This window comes from Nicotiana sylvestris, chromosome 8, assembly GCF_000393655.2.
Source record: "Nicotiana sylvestris chromosome 8, ASM39365v2, whole genome shotgun sequence".
NCBI classification, from domain to species: Eukaryota; Viridiplantae; Streptophyta; class Magnoliopsida; order Solanales; family Solanaceae; genus Nicotiana; species Nicotiana sylvestris.
Window position 1 is genome coordinate 100,318,233 of NC_091064.1, and position 16,067 is coordinate 100,334,299.

General features: G+C 37.6%; 1 long non-coding RNA gene across 1 annotated transcript; it reads right to left on the reverse strand.

The window, feature by feature from the left end:
• Positions 1–442: 442 nt before the first annotated feature.
• On the reverse strand, positions 443–7,176 carry LOC138876427 (uncharacterized). Its single transcript, XR_011401699.1, has 2 exons — positions 5,723–7,176; positions 443–2,690 (listed from the first exon to the last, which is right to left on the reverse strand). It is a non-coding gene; the product is annotated as an uncharacterized lncRNA (long non-coding RNA).
• Between the last annotated feature and the right edge of the window lie 8,891 nt (positions 7,177–16,067).

Genomic DNA, 16,067 nt, shown 5'->3' on the forward strand with positions numbered 1-16,067 from the left:
CAAAACCAACCACCTGAATAGAACCTGGATTATTTACACACACAATAACCTTGTCAGTTTTGAGACATTTAACATATAGGGAATCGCACATTGGGGACGCAATACACCTGAACAGTTAAACACTTCTAAAATGTTTTTGTAACGTCTGCGTGTTTCATCCCAGCTTTCACTTTTTTTTCACTCTGTAATTCTTTTATTTCATTTCCACTTCCTTTTCGCTTTTGTTTTATCATTCTTGGATTTCACTTTTGTTTTTATCACATTTTCTTCCTTTTCTTATTGTCTCTCAATTTTCTCTTTTTTTATTTATTTTCACTTAGATTAATTATGGTTATGATCGCATCCGATAGAGATTGCCTACGTATCATGATGTCGTATGAACCAGACCATTATATAGTTCAGGGGAGTAAATGCAAAATGAAAGAAAAGAAAATTTTGGGGTTTTTCAATATTTCATTGATAAAATCTTTTTCGTTTTTTCATTACAAAGACTCGAAGATATTAATAATTGACTTAAGAAGGAAACATACAGACTCAAAACAAATAACAACAGACTCGAAATGGATGAAAGGACAAACAAACTTGATGTGAGAAAAAGTAAAATACAAACTCAATGACTTGAACAACTAAGAACACAGATGAGCCTCAAACGTTATTCCGGGGGACTGCGGGACATCAGTCGGTCTCAGCGCGGGCCTGCATGTAAGCTCTTCCTGAAGGAACTCCAGATCGACCATGACCTGGCGGGCAAAACACAGCACTGAAGCAAAGAACATAGCTCTAGTCATATTTTCACACTCATGGCATTTCATTGCAGTGTAGTCAGCTATTTCCTTAATTCTGAGCTTAATAGCGCCTTTTTCCTGGAGCAATCGCCCAATCTATTGTTCCCGAACTTCTATTATTTGCGTGGTCTCATTGTTTTGGTCTTGCAACTGCAGCACCCTCTCTTCCAATTGGTTAATCAGTTCATGACAATATTCTCATTCTGCTTTGAAGTCCTTTACCTGCTGACCCATTTTGTTTTCGAGGGTGGCCAGTTTTTCTATAAAATTGCAACTTCTCTGTCATATCTTTGCTTCAACTGGCGGGCTGACCTTTTCTAGTCTTCTGCATATTTCTCCACCCTTACCCGAGCTTTTGCTAAATCTCTCTCGGCCTTTGTCAGGTCAGCCGCATAGTTATGCATTTTTTGCCTCAGGTTACTTATGATTTTTTCGTCCCTCTCACTTCTTACCAGCGTTTCGGTAGCTATTTTCATTTCCCAGAGCTAAGCTTGGAGGGCTTAATTTTTCCAGGCCAACCTTTTCTTTTCTCCCTCACCTTCAGCGGCTTGCAACCCACTTTCAAATTTTGATGGTTCTGACTTGATTCTCTAATTTGCTTATGGTAGCCCGATATTCCTGCTCTTTGGCTAACCAGACCCACTGTTCTAGTGCCCCGTAAAGTGAATTGTTGGACATGGGGCCCTTTGGCGGGATGTTCTGGTTCTTGATTGACCTGGGCTCTCTTGCCATACCATGTTGTGTAGTTAGACTCTACTTCACCAGAGGATAAATCCCGCACCTAAATCTGTGGCTCCAGAAACCTACATTGTTGCCAAACCTAGCGAACCTTTTCTTCTTGGAATGCATCCCTTGGGCGTAGCTCAATAACCTGTGCACTCAAATTTTCGTCGTGAGGGACTATTTGATGCCTTCCCAACTGGCATAGAACCCAATGAGGAGCATATGGCTGAATACTCCGAAGACCCATCAATAACAGAAAACATACGTCGGCAGACATGTAGATAACCTCATTGACCGGGAGCCAACTGAAAGTTCACTCAATTTGCTTTATGGTTAAAGAACCCAGATGTGTGAACCATGCTTCAGTACCTTCCGGCAACTCATAGCCGTTTACCCTATTTTTGTATTCTTCGATGCAACTGAGCCAATTAATCTGTAGTTCATGTATATTGGGTGATGATAGAGATGCTCCACCAGCCACATTTGCAAAAGCAGATTACAACCCTCAAAGAATTTGCACCATCTTGACAGGCAGCTAGGGCTCGATAGATCTTCACGAGAATCATTGGCACAATAGTACCGTTGGCCTACTTGAAAAGAAAGTCAGCCATCCCTGCAAGTCCCAACTCTATGTGCCCGTCACTCCTTGGGCATATCAGAGCGTCGAGGAATGCGACTACAAAGGATAAACCTCGGCATGCTTCCCACTTATTTTTCTTCCCTTGGTGACTCAAACCAGTGTCTATAGCCTCAAATCTGTATGGGTCTCCATACCAGCTATACAATAAGTGGTATCTACAGAAACTTTCGGCCAAATTTTCATTTTTAACTTGCCAATTAATGCTCAGAAGGTCCAACAATTTGTGTGGGGTCACAGTTCTGGGTACTACTGGATATTGATGCCTAAAACTCCCATCAAAATCAGCATAACCTGCTATCTCCCCTAGCGTAGGGGTCAATTCATAATCTGAAAAGTAAAAAACATTGTGTGTCGGTTCCCAGAATGGTATCGGTGCCTCGCTCATATCAACCCCGGGCTTAATTTTCAAAAGACCGGTGAGCCCATATATTGCCTTAGTCATAGAACAGTTACTAACCTCCCCTAGGTTATTTCACCACATGTGGAGTCTTAGTGGAATCTCATCTACAACCCGAAAAGGTATATTCTCAACGGTGCTCATTCTGTATGCAAATTAAGGACAAATGATCAAAACGACACATTTTCCAAAATCAAAAAATGGCTAATTTTAAAAATACAATTCAATAAACTTAGTACTAAAACAGGGGTTGTTTTTGCAAATACGATCCTTCAACACTTGAAGAAAGTATTTAGGGTTGTTTCTGCCAACTGGTATTGATTACAGGGAAAAGACTGACTTGGGTTGACATTATGGCTATTCTTGCGAAAATAACCTTCTGGCATAACGTTTTAAGGTTATTTTGACAAGAACGGCCACGGGTGATGACCATATTTCAAAAAGGTTCTTATTTTGGTCAATTTTGCGAAAATAAGGTCGGACCTGGTAGGGGTTGCCTATGTATCTCACATCTGGTGAAAATCAGACCCGCGAGTTTGGTAAATGTTGACACAACAGAAAAACATGTCTTTTTGAAAACATTTGACTTGTTTTGAAATTATTTTTCTTTTTTTTCAAAATTTCGGCAAAGTTTCAGGAATTTCAAATATCCAGATTTTTAGGAACCAGGTAAATTTCTCTCTCTTGCCTCACTCTTGGTTTTTTTCCCTATTCTAGCAGCCGGTCAACATGCAAACCGCAACAAACATATGCACAAGTAGCATGTAAAAATACATTTGGATTGCCTTTTATATCGGGTACACTTTCCCTAGATGGACCCAACTCCTGTGTTAAGTCCCAAAATCAAATGCACGTGATGCAAACAAACGTTCCTACTAAGGATCCGGCATGAGGCTATGTTATTCTAGGTTTAAATCCTGAGTTTGGAGTTCTAGACCCGGCTTACCCGAGCGGACAACTCAAACCGGGGGGGGGGGAGGGGAGGGAGGCAATGTATCGGGAATACAGAAGCTTCACCGGCTTTGCAGCTTGTCCAATTCTCATTCTAAAATTAGGGGTATGACTCTAACAGAAAAGAAGTCACACGAAGCGCACGCTTCCTAGAAGATATAGAAGACTCTGAGAGAAGTTGGGTGCCGTAAAAGTTTTATATACAATTCAAATAATATTAAAACGGTAAAAAATGACATTTAACACATTAGGCTCAAACACGTAAAAAAATCAAATAATAAATAAAAGCCAAGTATAACAGTTATCTAAGCTCAAATTCTGAATCCTAAACCAGATATTCTGGGTTCAAGTCCCCAGCAACACTGCCAGAGCGGTCACACAAGTTTTTCTAATTAAAGTGATATTATTTGAAATGAGATTATTTATTTAGTTTAGAGTCGCTACTTGGAATAATTGTTATGGTGTCCCAAGTCACCGGTTCATTTTAAAATCCCAAATCGAGAAAATTGACTCTATTTTTTATGGCCCGCGAATACAGAAGACCGAGTAAGGAATTCTGTTAACCTCGGAGGAGGTGTGAGGTACTCCCGAGTCCATAGTTTTAGCACGGTAGCTTAACAATTAATAGTTGGCCTAATTATCTGATTTATTACATGTTTTAAGACTTATGTGCATTTTACCTTCTAGACGCTTTTGATTAAATTGTAACCTCTTTATAGTATTTATGGAGCTATTTTTGAACAAGTTAAGATGTTGTACATTTGTCGTTTTGGTACATATTGCAAAGCGCGCCACGTGAAACGCACCAAGGATTTACAATATATTTATTATTATTATTATTTGAAGTTGTGGTCAAGTCGCGTGAAACGCACACTTGAATTGGGGTTTATGTATTGTAACTACGCCACGGGAACTATACTCATAATCATGATGATTTATTTAAACACGCCTAAAGCAGACTAAGAATGTTTATGAGTTGATTAATTCTCAAGTTTGAGATCGTGTGTGAAAGTCCCAAAAAAAAAATGGAATTTATAAATAAAAAAAGAAAAGAAAAAGAACACATGTATGTTGGTAAATTGTCAAACACCATGTGGGCATCGTAATTCTTTGTGTTAGTTTTTGTTTATCAACAAGCAAAGTGGGCTGGAAAATCATTTGGTCCTGAAAGTCCACGGACTGCTAGATTCACTTTCAAATCATGGTATAAGCGATCTCGACTAAACAAATTTACAATTGGCCACTCCTAATTACATTCAAGAAATGCAAACGTGATACTGTATTATGTGACTGCCTATTGTGAAGAGAACCAAAAGATTTAAGAGATTAACTATGAGACACCTCAATTACGTGGGCTTTAATTGAGCCCATGCATATTGGGTTCATAATGTCCAAAAACCGGCTTAGCTTATCATTCACACAGTCATTGACTCTGTCCATTTTATAAACAAATTGGACCCTGACATCTCTTTAAGAAAAAAAATGTGTCCCAACAATTCTCACGGAGTTTTAAACATGATCATAATTTAGACAACCAGCATGCTTTGCAAAAATTTAAAGGAAAAAGATCACCAAGAACAAATACTAAAAACTTAGATTTCCCAACTAAAGGGATATACTATGGGAAACCTCATATTATACGAACAGCCATTAGCAACAAATCAATCCTATTAAGCCTTATTACACATACAACCATTCTATCAATTAACAAACAGCCTACTTCGTAAATTCAATACATGTGTGAATCCCTATTATTACAGATTTAACTTTTAAAATGAATCATCAAGCCATGGATCAGCTTCACAGAAGTAAATTAAACTAAACTAAAAAAACCTTAATCAAATTAAACTATTATACTAATGACCACCTCTAGGCCTGTTATCACCCAGATCTATCGCTTTTGTTCAAGACTTGATGATGATATTCTATAACTCCAAAAGTGAATGAAATTTAAACTCCAAATCCTTACTTTAATCAAGCAATGCTCACACGTTAGCACATGAACATATTAATCCATAAGAAACAAACAATATAAGGTTTCAGCAACTAATTTCACGAAATAATATTATACATGGTTCTATGTTGTATTTCACATATAGAAGTAGTTGAACCAAATCAAGTTTCATTTAACATGGAGACATTTATCATACATAAATAACTGATTACAACAAACTTAACAGCATTACATCAAAATAACACCCATGTATTTGAAAACAGGATTCGTACCTTAATCAGCAAGTAAACAAGAAACCAAAACCAATTAAAGGTTTGAAGAAAAACGATAGGAATCTTAGCAAAAACAAGCTTAGCACAGAGCAACTTCAATCTCCAGCCAACAAACAACTCAAAAGAATCCCAGAAAATGTGAAGTAGGACCGGTTAGAAGAAAAGTAGCTTTAAATCTTCTTTTTTTTTTGGTTTTTCGAATTTTTGTTTTATGTCTCTAACTTGAACTTTCAGCTTTGTTTTTTAGGGAAAATCAGCATGGATGAGGATATAAGTGTGAGGTCTTTTTGCAGAGAATTAGTATATGTGTGTGAGGGAATGTGCGTTCTCTTATATAGAATATATATGTGCTATATAAGAGAATGAGAGAGGGTCTAGAAGAGAATTTGTCAGCCTCCTAAAATTTAGAAAAATTGCATCTTTTTTAAGAGAAATGGACAGTTGTCCAATTAAAATGATTCTATCCTATTTTTATCCCTCCCCTTAACTTCTATGTTTTACACTTAAACCCCAACCCAGAAGCTTCTAGTAATTACAAAAACATTTTTCGAAGTTAAAAACTTGAAATACCCTCCCATCCCCTGTTAATTACCATTCAACAAACCAATTTCTTGGGTTGTTTACCCAACAAACCAGCCACGCTTAATGGGCTTTCATACTCATCAGGCCTGTCTATCAAACAGGCCCAAATTCATTTCAACTGAATCAAACAAGATGGTGCACATGAAAACCACCTAATTTATGCTCTAATTTAGTAATTCAAGTGAAAGTGATTCAATTTAATTAAGCACATAACTGATTACCAATCTAGAGCAGAGCATGCAGAATTTAAACCTACCCAATTATAACAAAGAGAAAAATTATGATTAATTCCAGAAGGAGAAACAATATGTGAAAGAGAAAAAGGTGTGGGATTTGGAGATTTTACCCTGCAATGTTCAAATGGGGTCGAGCGTTGTAGAATTTTAGAACGGCAGCGGCTATAGGAGAGATTAGAACACTGGCTGATAAGTGACGATCTGGTCGGATTCCGACATCTTCGAGATAAGCCAAAACTAGTGTTAATCGAATATTCTCGTTGAGAACAAACGATTAACACAAGTCTCAGGTCAAATCAATTCTAAAATCAACTGAAAGAAACGGCAAAAGGCGGACTAGGATTTTTGGAGTTTTTTAGATCTACTGTAACTAGAGTTTCTAAGGGATTTGAGGGATGAGGATAAGGGCTTTAGAAAGAGGGGATGCTGAGGATCATAGGGTAAAAGTTTGAGGCCGTTTGTTGTTCAACCACCGCCGAGAGATGATTTCGGCGACGGGTCCGAGAGAGCATGAAAGAGATGAGGGGAAATGGAAGTGTTTAGGGGCGAGTTCCTAACCGTCGGATGATGGAAAATCAACGGTTGAGATTGGACATTACCAAAACGATGTTGTTTGGTTATTGGGGGGAGGGTGTGGACCGGATTGGATTTTATGGGGATTGGGCTGGGCAGGCGTTTGAAGATAGCTGGGCCGCCTGGCTTGTTTGGCCCAGTTATGAGAACAAAACAAAAGATGACCTTCTAACTTAAGCCAATTTCCAATTAAATCCGATATTTTGCACATTTAGCTAATTTCTCGATTTTTCCTAATATTAAACTAATAGAAATATGAATCAAACACATTAACTAATTAACTAAACCTAAAAATGATTAAAGCACTTTTCTTTCTCTTTTTTTTTTATGAACAAGGCTTTTAATATAAGGTTAAAACCTAAAATACAACTAAAATCCTAAAACATACTAAATAATGATAAAATATTTTTTGGTGATTTTTATGACTTAAAAACATTTCTAAATATGCATGAACAATGCGAATAAATGCTAAACCAATAAAGAAAAACATTCCTAAAATCTATAAGAGTAATTAAAATGATTTTTGGACTATTTTAAGAGTAATGTCATGTGGCGCAAAAATTGGGTGCTCACACACACAAGTGTATTAACATCATATAAACTTGCTCGCTAATTCAAATTATGAAAACTCAAAATTTCAACATTGAAATTTATTTTTCCAGTTTTTCACATAATGCGCAGAAACGCCCTCGGGTCACTTGGGACCCAACCGAACATGCGTACAAATTCAAAGCTACCATTCGAACCTAACGGAATCATTAAAATACAGATCCGAGGTCATTTACTAAAAATATAGACCGTGGTCAACTCAGCCTTATTTTAAGATTTCACATGCAAACTTTCAGAAAAACTATACAAACCACACATGCTATCATAAATCATCAAATTAAGCTAGGAAAGGTCCTGGAACACAGAAAAAGGAGATAGTGCTCAAAACGACCTATCGGGCCGTCACACAATGGACTGCTTAGCTCGACCCGTAGTTTGAAGTGTTTATTTTTAGGGGCATTTACGAGAATGAACCATATTTTACAATTCTTAACAACAGTTTAGCCATAGAATTTAAATTTTTTGGCCAACAAAAAGTTATTAATAATATACAAACATACACAATACCTCAGAAAACCTTTTTTAACTCCATGGGTATGGTTGAAATTCCTTAAAAACACTTATACGAGGTAATATATAAAATCTGAGGGAGATTTGATGTAATCTAAACTGATTTAGAGTCAAAATTCTTGGTTAAAAATGAGTTGGAAAAGTATATTTGCAGATACATGTATATCACATGCAAATATACATGGATACATATCAGATATATAAGTATACACATCAGATACATATGACATGCTCAAAGAATACACATATATACAGGATAAAATACACAACTCATATTCCTTTTTTTGGTAATTAAAAGATTTTATTTATCAAGTATAAGTATTTACATACTATCAAAATCTAGGACTAGCTTTCTATCAAAACTCCTGCTGGACATGAAGCCCTAGCTGGGAGATTTCTAGCCTTACTACAATTCCTTTCCTACTGCTTTTTCCACCTAGACTTCATCCGGGTACCAATTCAGTGCAATCATATATCTATCTAGCCTAGGAAACATCTTGGCTCTAACATGTATTTCTTGGATGATTAGTTTGAGAATAGCATTTGTAGTTCTCCTCTTCTTCTGGAAGATGACATTGTTCCTTTCTTGCCAAATATGGTAAACTGTTGCTGCTAGTACCATCCTACATACTGCTGCTCCTCCACTTTTTCCTTTAGCCACCTTTTTGATCCATTTTAGCTCTTCCTGCCAATCTTTCTTTGTTCTCTTAATGCCTTGCCAGTGTAGAAGATTCTTCCATATATTTGTTGACATTTCACAATAAAAAAATAAGTATTATATAGTTTCATTTTCTCTTTGACAGAGGGAGCATGTTTTGTTTTCTATGATCCCCCATCTTACTAGACTTTCTTTTGTAGCTAACCTATCTTGTATTGCCAACCTTAGTATGAATATCCACTTTGAAAGTCCATGGTTATTACAAACTAGTCTCTTTTATGACACCTTATGAAATTCCCCTTGCATAGCTTTGTACATGTGATTCACAGAGAATCTCTCCATCTTGTTCACCTCCTCTTCTATATATCCAGCACCCTCAAAGTGTCTTCTTGTCTTGAATATCTTTTGGATAACCCATTGGTTCAGATCATTGTCCTCTCTTGATTTCATTTGATTCAGTTTGTGTTCCTATAAAGAAGAGTTTCAGATTTTTAAAGTTTTGGACAGAACATGAATCCTTTAAGGCAGTGGTACATGAGAACTGAAAAGCAGATTTCTATGTAATCCTTTCATATTGTTTAATCACAAACTCAAGAAACTGAAGAACGCTCTATCAACATGGAGCAGGGCTACTTTTGGTGATATTTTTCAGAAGATAGCTAGCTTGGAAGAGGTAGTTAGAGTTCATGAAGCTCAGTTTGAAATTAATCCTACAGTACAAAATAGAGAAATATTGCAGAAAGTGCAGGCAGAATTAGTCAAAAATCTTGCATTGGAGGAAAAGTTTTGGAAGCAGAAAGCTGGAATGCAATGGTTCAATGATGGAGATAGAAATACGAAATTATTTCATGCACATGTGAATGGTAGGAGAAAGAGGCTACAGCTTAAGAGAATCCAAAACACAACCGGTGTTTGGATAGAAGATAATGAAGAAATGGCTAATGAGGCAGTACAAAATTTTCAAAAACAGTTTCATGAAGAAGTGGTTCCTACTACATTTGATATCATTGAACATGTACCACACATGGTGGATATGGAACATAATCAAGAACTGCTGAGACAACCTACTACAGAAGAGGTCAAATAGGATGTGTATGGTCTGAATAGTTATAGTGCTGGGGGTCCTGATGGATTTAATGGCTGTTTTTTTCATAGTTGCTAGGATATAGTTGAAGAGGATGTGGTGGAGATGGTGAAGGCCTTTTTCAATGGACAAGATCTTCCTAGGTTTATCACTCATACAAACCTAGTATTACTACCTAAGAAGAAAGAGGTGATCACATTTTCAGACATGAGGCCTATTAGCCTTAGTAATTTTATCAACAAAGTATTTTCAAGGGTTATTCATGAGAGATTAGTTGGGCTCTTACCTAATATTATATTTGATGAGCAAGCTGGCTTTGTGAAAGGGCAGAAGTATTATAGAAAATGTTCTATTGACACAAGAGATAATCACTGATATAAGGTTAAGGACTAAGGCAGGACCAAATGTAGTAATTAAGCTGGATATGATGAAGGCCTATGACAAACTTTCATGGCTGTTTCTGACCAAAATTCTGAGGAAAATGGGCTTTTCTGAAAGATTCATTGGTTGGGTGTATGGTTTGGTCTCTAATAATTGGTATTCTGTCTTGATAAATGGCCAACCACATGGTTTTTTCAAGTCCACTAGAGGAATTAAACAGGGAGATCCCTTATCTCCTACTTTGTTTATACTGACAGCAGAAGCATTATCAAGAGGATTGAATGTCTTGCATAATAATCTATATTTCTGTGGCTTTGGCCTGCCTAAGTGGAGTCCTAAGATTAATCACTTGGCATACGCAGATGACACCGTTATCTTTTCTTCTTTAGATGAAACTTCCTTGCAACTGATAACGCAAGTTTTGTCAGCTTATGAAGCAGCTTCAGGTCTGTTGATTAACAAAGCAAAATCTGCAGTCTATATGCATCATCTTACCAATGAAACATTGTTTAGCAAGGTTGAACGAGTGTCTGGGATCAGGAGGCAGGAGTTCCCATTTACATATTTGGGATGCCCTATTTTCTATTCTATGAGGAAGATGGAATATTATAATGGTCTCATAAACAAGGTGCTGGATAAACTGCAGTCTTGGAAGGGTAAAATGTTGTCTATATGAGGCAGGTTGTGTTGATTTCTCATGTTATTCAGAGTATATCTATTCACTTACTGTCAGCAGTTAATGCACCAGCCTTTGTTATCAATAAATTGCACAAACTCATGGCAAGATTTTTCTGGAGTAGTTCAATTGAAGGAGGTAGCAGGCATTGAGCTTCTTGGGATACATTATGCTTGCCACAAGAAGAAGGAGGGATTAGTTTTAGATCTTTACATGATATCTCTAAGGCATTATTTTGTAAGTTGTGGTGGAACTTCAGAACCAAACCATCATTGTGGAGTTCATTTATGAGCCAAAAATACTGTAAGAAACTAAATGCCATTGTTGTTCCATGGAGAAGAAATGGCTCTCATATTTGGAGGAAAATGTTAGAATGCAGAGATAGTATTGAGCATCAAATTCTGTGGCAGCCTAAAATGGGATCTGCATTATTTTGGTTTGAGAATTGGACTGGTTTGGGGGATCTTTATTTCATAACACCACCAGACTTCTTCTGTGATGAGTCAGTTCAAAATGTAAATGAAGTACTGAATGGGAGGAACTGGAATGAGCACAAACTAAGGGAACTATTACCTGAGGATCTAGCCAATCATATATTGCAGAACATCAAACCACCAGGTGAAAATATGGTACTGGACAAGCCTTTTTGGATGTTGGAAACAAGGGGTGAGTTTACTATGAGGTCAGCTTGGGATTATATCAGGATAAAGAGGGAACGTTGCAAAGCTTACAAGATGATATGGGTGAAAGGGTTACCATTTAAAGTGTCTTTCTTCATGTGAAAGGTTTGGAAGAACAAAATACCTCTAGATGATTTTTTTCAGAAGATTGGGATACCTTATGGCTTCTAGATGTTGGTGCTATATTCTACCACAAGAAGAAACCTTGGCACATTTGTTTTTCAAATCCTATACTGCTAGGAAGGTGTGGATATATTTCTTATCAGCTGTAGGTATTAATATTGATGTACTCACATTTCATCAACCTGTGGTGAAGTGTTGGACTACCCAGGTGATCCCAAGGATACAACCAGTACTACAGGCATTGCCGTCGATAATAGTTTGGAAATTATGGAAGAGAAGAAATTCATACAAATATGGAGATGCAGTCTCAGGTAATAGAGTTATATACCAGGTATCAACCACACTTCAATACCTAGTCAAATTCAGAAAACCAAGCTTGAAAAATGTACCACATAAATGGCCTGATTTGATGCAATTACTGGAACAATACACACCCAAGTTGAAATATACTAAGGTGTTATGGGAGTTACCTGAGCAAGGATGGATAAAGGTCAATACTGATGGAGCATCTAGGGGTAATCTAGGTAAGAGTTCCATAGGCTATGTGTTGAGGAATGAAGAGGGGAATGTAGTTTATAAATGTGGTAAAGAAATAGAGGATGGTACAAATACAGAAGCTGAGGTGAAAGCTATTCTTGAAGCCTTAAGGTACTGTGTTGAGCATGATTACATTCTTATTAACTTGCACACTGATTCAATGCTAGTCAAGAATGTACTAACAGGGGAATGGAATGTACCATGGTCTGTTGTAGTATATGTGGAGGAAATAAGGGAGCTGATGGAAAGATGCAACTTGAGGATATCTCATACAGTGAGGGAAGGAAACCAGCTAGCAAATCATATAGCCAATTATGTTTTGGATATTGGCCCAATAGAGTGTACTGGATTTGGAGATCTGGATGTCAAAGGGAGGAAAATTGTGAATAGCGAAAAATTACAATGCCCATACATTAGATTAAAGGTCGCAAGAACCTAGGAGAGGAGGAGGAAAAGAGTAGTAGGAGCAGGAGAAATTCTGGGATGCCACACGCTCATCATACTCAAATCCATGTGGAGGAGAGTATGGCAAATTTGTTTATTACTAACCTAGTTTTCTTTTTTGCAAGGAACGCTACTGTGGTCATGCCCCAGCTTTTGAATAACTCTCATTTAGTGGTATTAGTACTATGTACTCATTCCAATGGGAGGGAAGCAAGGATGGGCATAAGCATGGCATGGGATTTACACAATAAAAAACTGGGCTACTATGTGTTTATTGAGGAGCTTTGGCATGTTTCTCATGATCAAGGCATCTTATTGATAAGGAATGTAACATGCTCATCAACAGATTGCAGAATACAAGATAACATGGATACAGCAGGATACCAGACACAGTCACACTCTAACTTTAGATGGGTACGACTATGTGACCAAAGGGACTACACAAGAATAACAGGATGGCAAACATATAGATGCTATATACATACAACATTACTGATACGCAGGCAAGATAATCCTAGAGGAAGTTCACACATAAGGGCAGGGTTCAAACTGCAATTTTGGTCACAACAGACCAAGTCCAACATAATTCCCAGGTATCTATGGTCGAGAATGTGTACTTTAGAGGCTTATATGGGCTATGACAATGGGACAACAAGGGGTTACATAACAAGTACTTCAACTATGACAAACAATGAATACAAGATAGGGAAGAACTGGATATCAAACACAAAGAACATCTGTGAAATTTGGAAGCAAAACAGCTCAGTTACTAGGAGTTCAAATCGATGGTTAGTTCAGAAATGGATATTACTTTGGAAGCTCTAGCAAGCTGCAGATTTTCAACAAATGACAGGGATTAATCAACAGCTACAATCATCACAAGGCCTAGAATTTTCATAAGACATAGCCAACATGACATGCACGCGAGTAGAAGTTGGAAATATGGCCATTTTTCCATTTCATAGTACAATATGTGATATCAATTTTGAGTCTACTACTCAAGATTGATAATAGGGATTATGTAAGTACAATAGGTAGCCATTTACAATTCTTAGCCACATTGACATTATGTTTTCACTTTAGTTTAGATATATATAATAATTAGCCACAGACACCTCGCCTAGTGGATTTAAAAAAAAGAGTATACCACAGCGGTACTCAGTAAGTGTCAAGCCTAACCTCGGTCGGGTAGTGACGAGGAAGGTCAAGGCCCTACTGAGGTTAAATAAAATATAAAGATCAACAGTAAAGAACAGAACCGTATAAATAAGTACGGCAGTAAAATAATACAGGATGTACAGGACATCAACAACTACACAGAAACAAGGTAAACATGGAAAGGAAATACAGCTTAGCACCAATAATAACAATCGGGGATCTCCCAGGATACCGTCCTGTAGTCCCATCTGTACATGTCTAGTGGATCTCTAGGAATCCCGTCCCGTAGTCCAACTCATAGTGCGCGAGGATCTACCGGAATCCCGTTCCGTAGTCCCAAATATAAATACCTAGTATTGGGGGAATCTACTGGGTGCATTCCCGTAGTTCCATATAACTCTGCAGGGGGATCTACCGAAAATCTAACCCGTAGTCCCAAAGTAAATGTGCAGGGGGATCTACCGGAAATCTAACCCGTAGTCCCAAAGTAAACAGACAATGGGTAGCTACCGGAATCCCACATCCGTAGTCCCAAAATAAATACACAGCAGCAGCAGAAAAATATACAGAAATGGCAAAATTTCATATTGAGGCAATAAGTGATTCTAACCTAGCATGCTGCACAGAATTCAAGTAAGGTAGGTTGAATCAAATAAAACAATTATGTCACTTAGACATACTTTCCTAAGCTAACAACAGGTTTAATAGTGCAAGTAGTAGAAACAGGAAAGGAAACATACTACTAATTACGTAAAGAAAATTGGATTTCCAACAATTAGCACAAGTACGCACTCGTCACCTCACGTATAAGGCATTTCAATTACCAAACATTCCAATCCTAAGGGGAAGGTCCCCCACACAAGGTTAGACAAGTCACTTACCTCGAACCAGCTCAAAATCAACCCAACACCACGTCTTTGCCATGAGTACTCGACTTTAAATGGCCCAAATCTATTAAATTCAATTACATAATGTAAATAACACTTCAAGTAACTGATTCTACAATTAAATTCTAAGCTATTATGCGAAATTATGTAAAATACGAAAATGTCCCTCGGGCCCACGTCTCAAAATTGGGTGAAATTTACATTTTCAGAAACCTCGTACTCTCACGAGTCTATACATAACAAGAACACTGAAATCGAAGTCCAAATGACCCCTCAAATCCTTATTCAAAGGTCTTTTAACTTAAGCCCTAATTACCCATTTTTCCCAAATTTTTCACCACTAATTAGGTCCTTAATCACATAAATACGAGTTATGAAGTCAAGGATGTTACCTCCAAGTGATTCCCCTTTGTTTTGCTCAAAAATCTCTCTCAAAAGCTTCTAACCCGGATGAAAATGGTGAAAGAATAGCTCAAATTCGCGAAGGCAACAATTTATATATTCTGGCTAGTGATTTTCGCATCTGCGGATGCGGTCCCGCTTCTGCGGAAACTATGTCGCATCTGCGACTTTTACTTAAATGCCATCTTCTGCATCAGCGAAAGTCTAACCGCAGGAGCGGTTGCACTTCTGCGAACATTTCACCGCATCTGTGGTTCCTTAGGAATTCCCAAATTCTGCTTTTGCGGTTCCTATGCCGCTTCTGCGGCTCCGCAAAATTGCAAATGCGAAAATACCAGAAGCAGCAAAAATACAGCAGCTGCAACATGTTTCTCAATTTCTCGTTAACCATCCGAAATCACCTCGAGACACTGGGACCTCAACCAAAAGCACAAACATCACCTAATAGCTTATTCAAACTTGTACCAATCCTTAAAACACTTAAAACAACATCGAAACCTCGAATTAACCAAGGATTTAAGCCTAAGAACTCAAAATTTCCTCAAAATACACTTTCGATCAAAAAGTCTATCAAACCTCGTCCGAATGACCTGAAATTTTGCACACACGTCACATTAAATAATACGGAGCTACTCCAACTTCCGGAATTTCATTCCAACCCTTGGATCAAAATCTCACTATCGGACCGGAAACTTCAAAAATTCAACTTTCGGCATTTCAAGCCTAAATTAACTACGGACCTCCAAAACACAATCCAAAGACGCTCCTAAGCCTGAAATCACCCAACAGAGTTAACAGAACCATC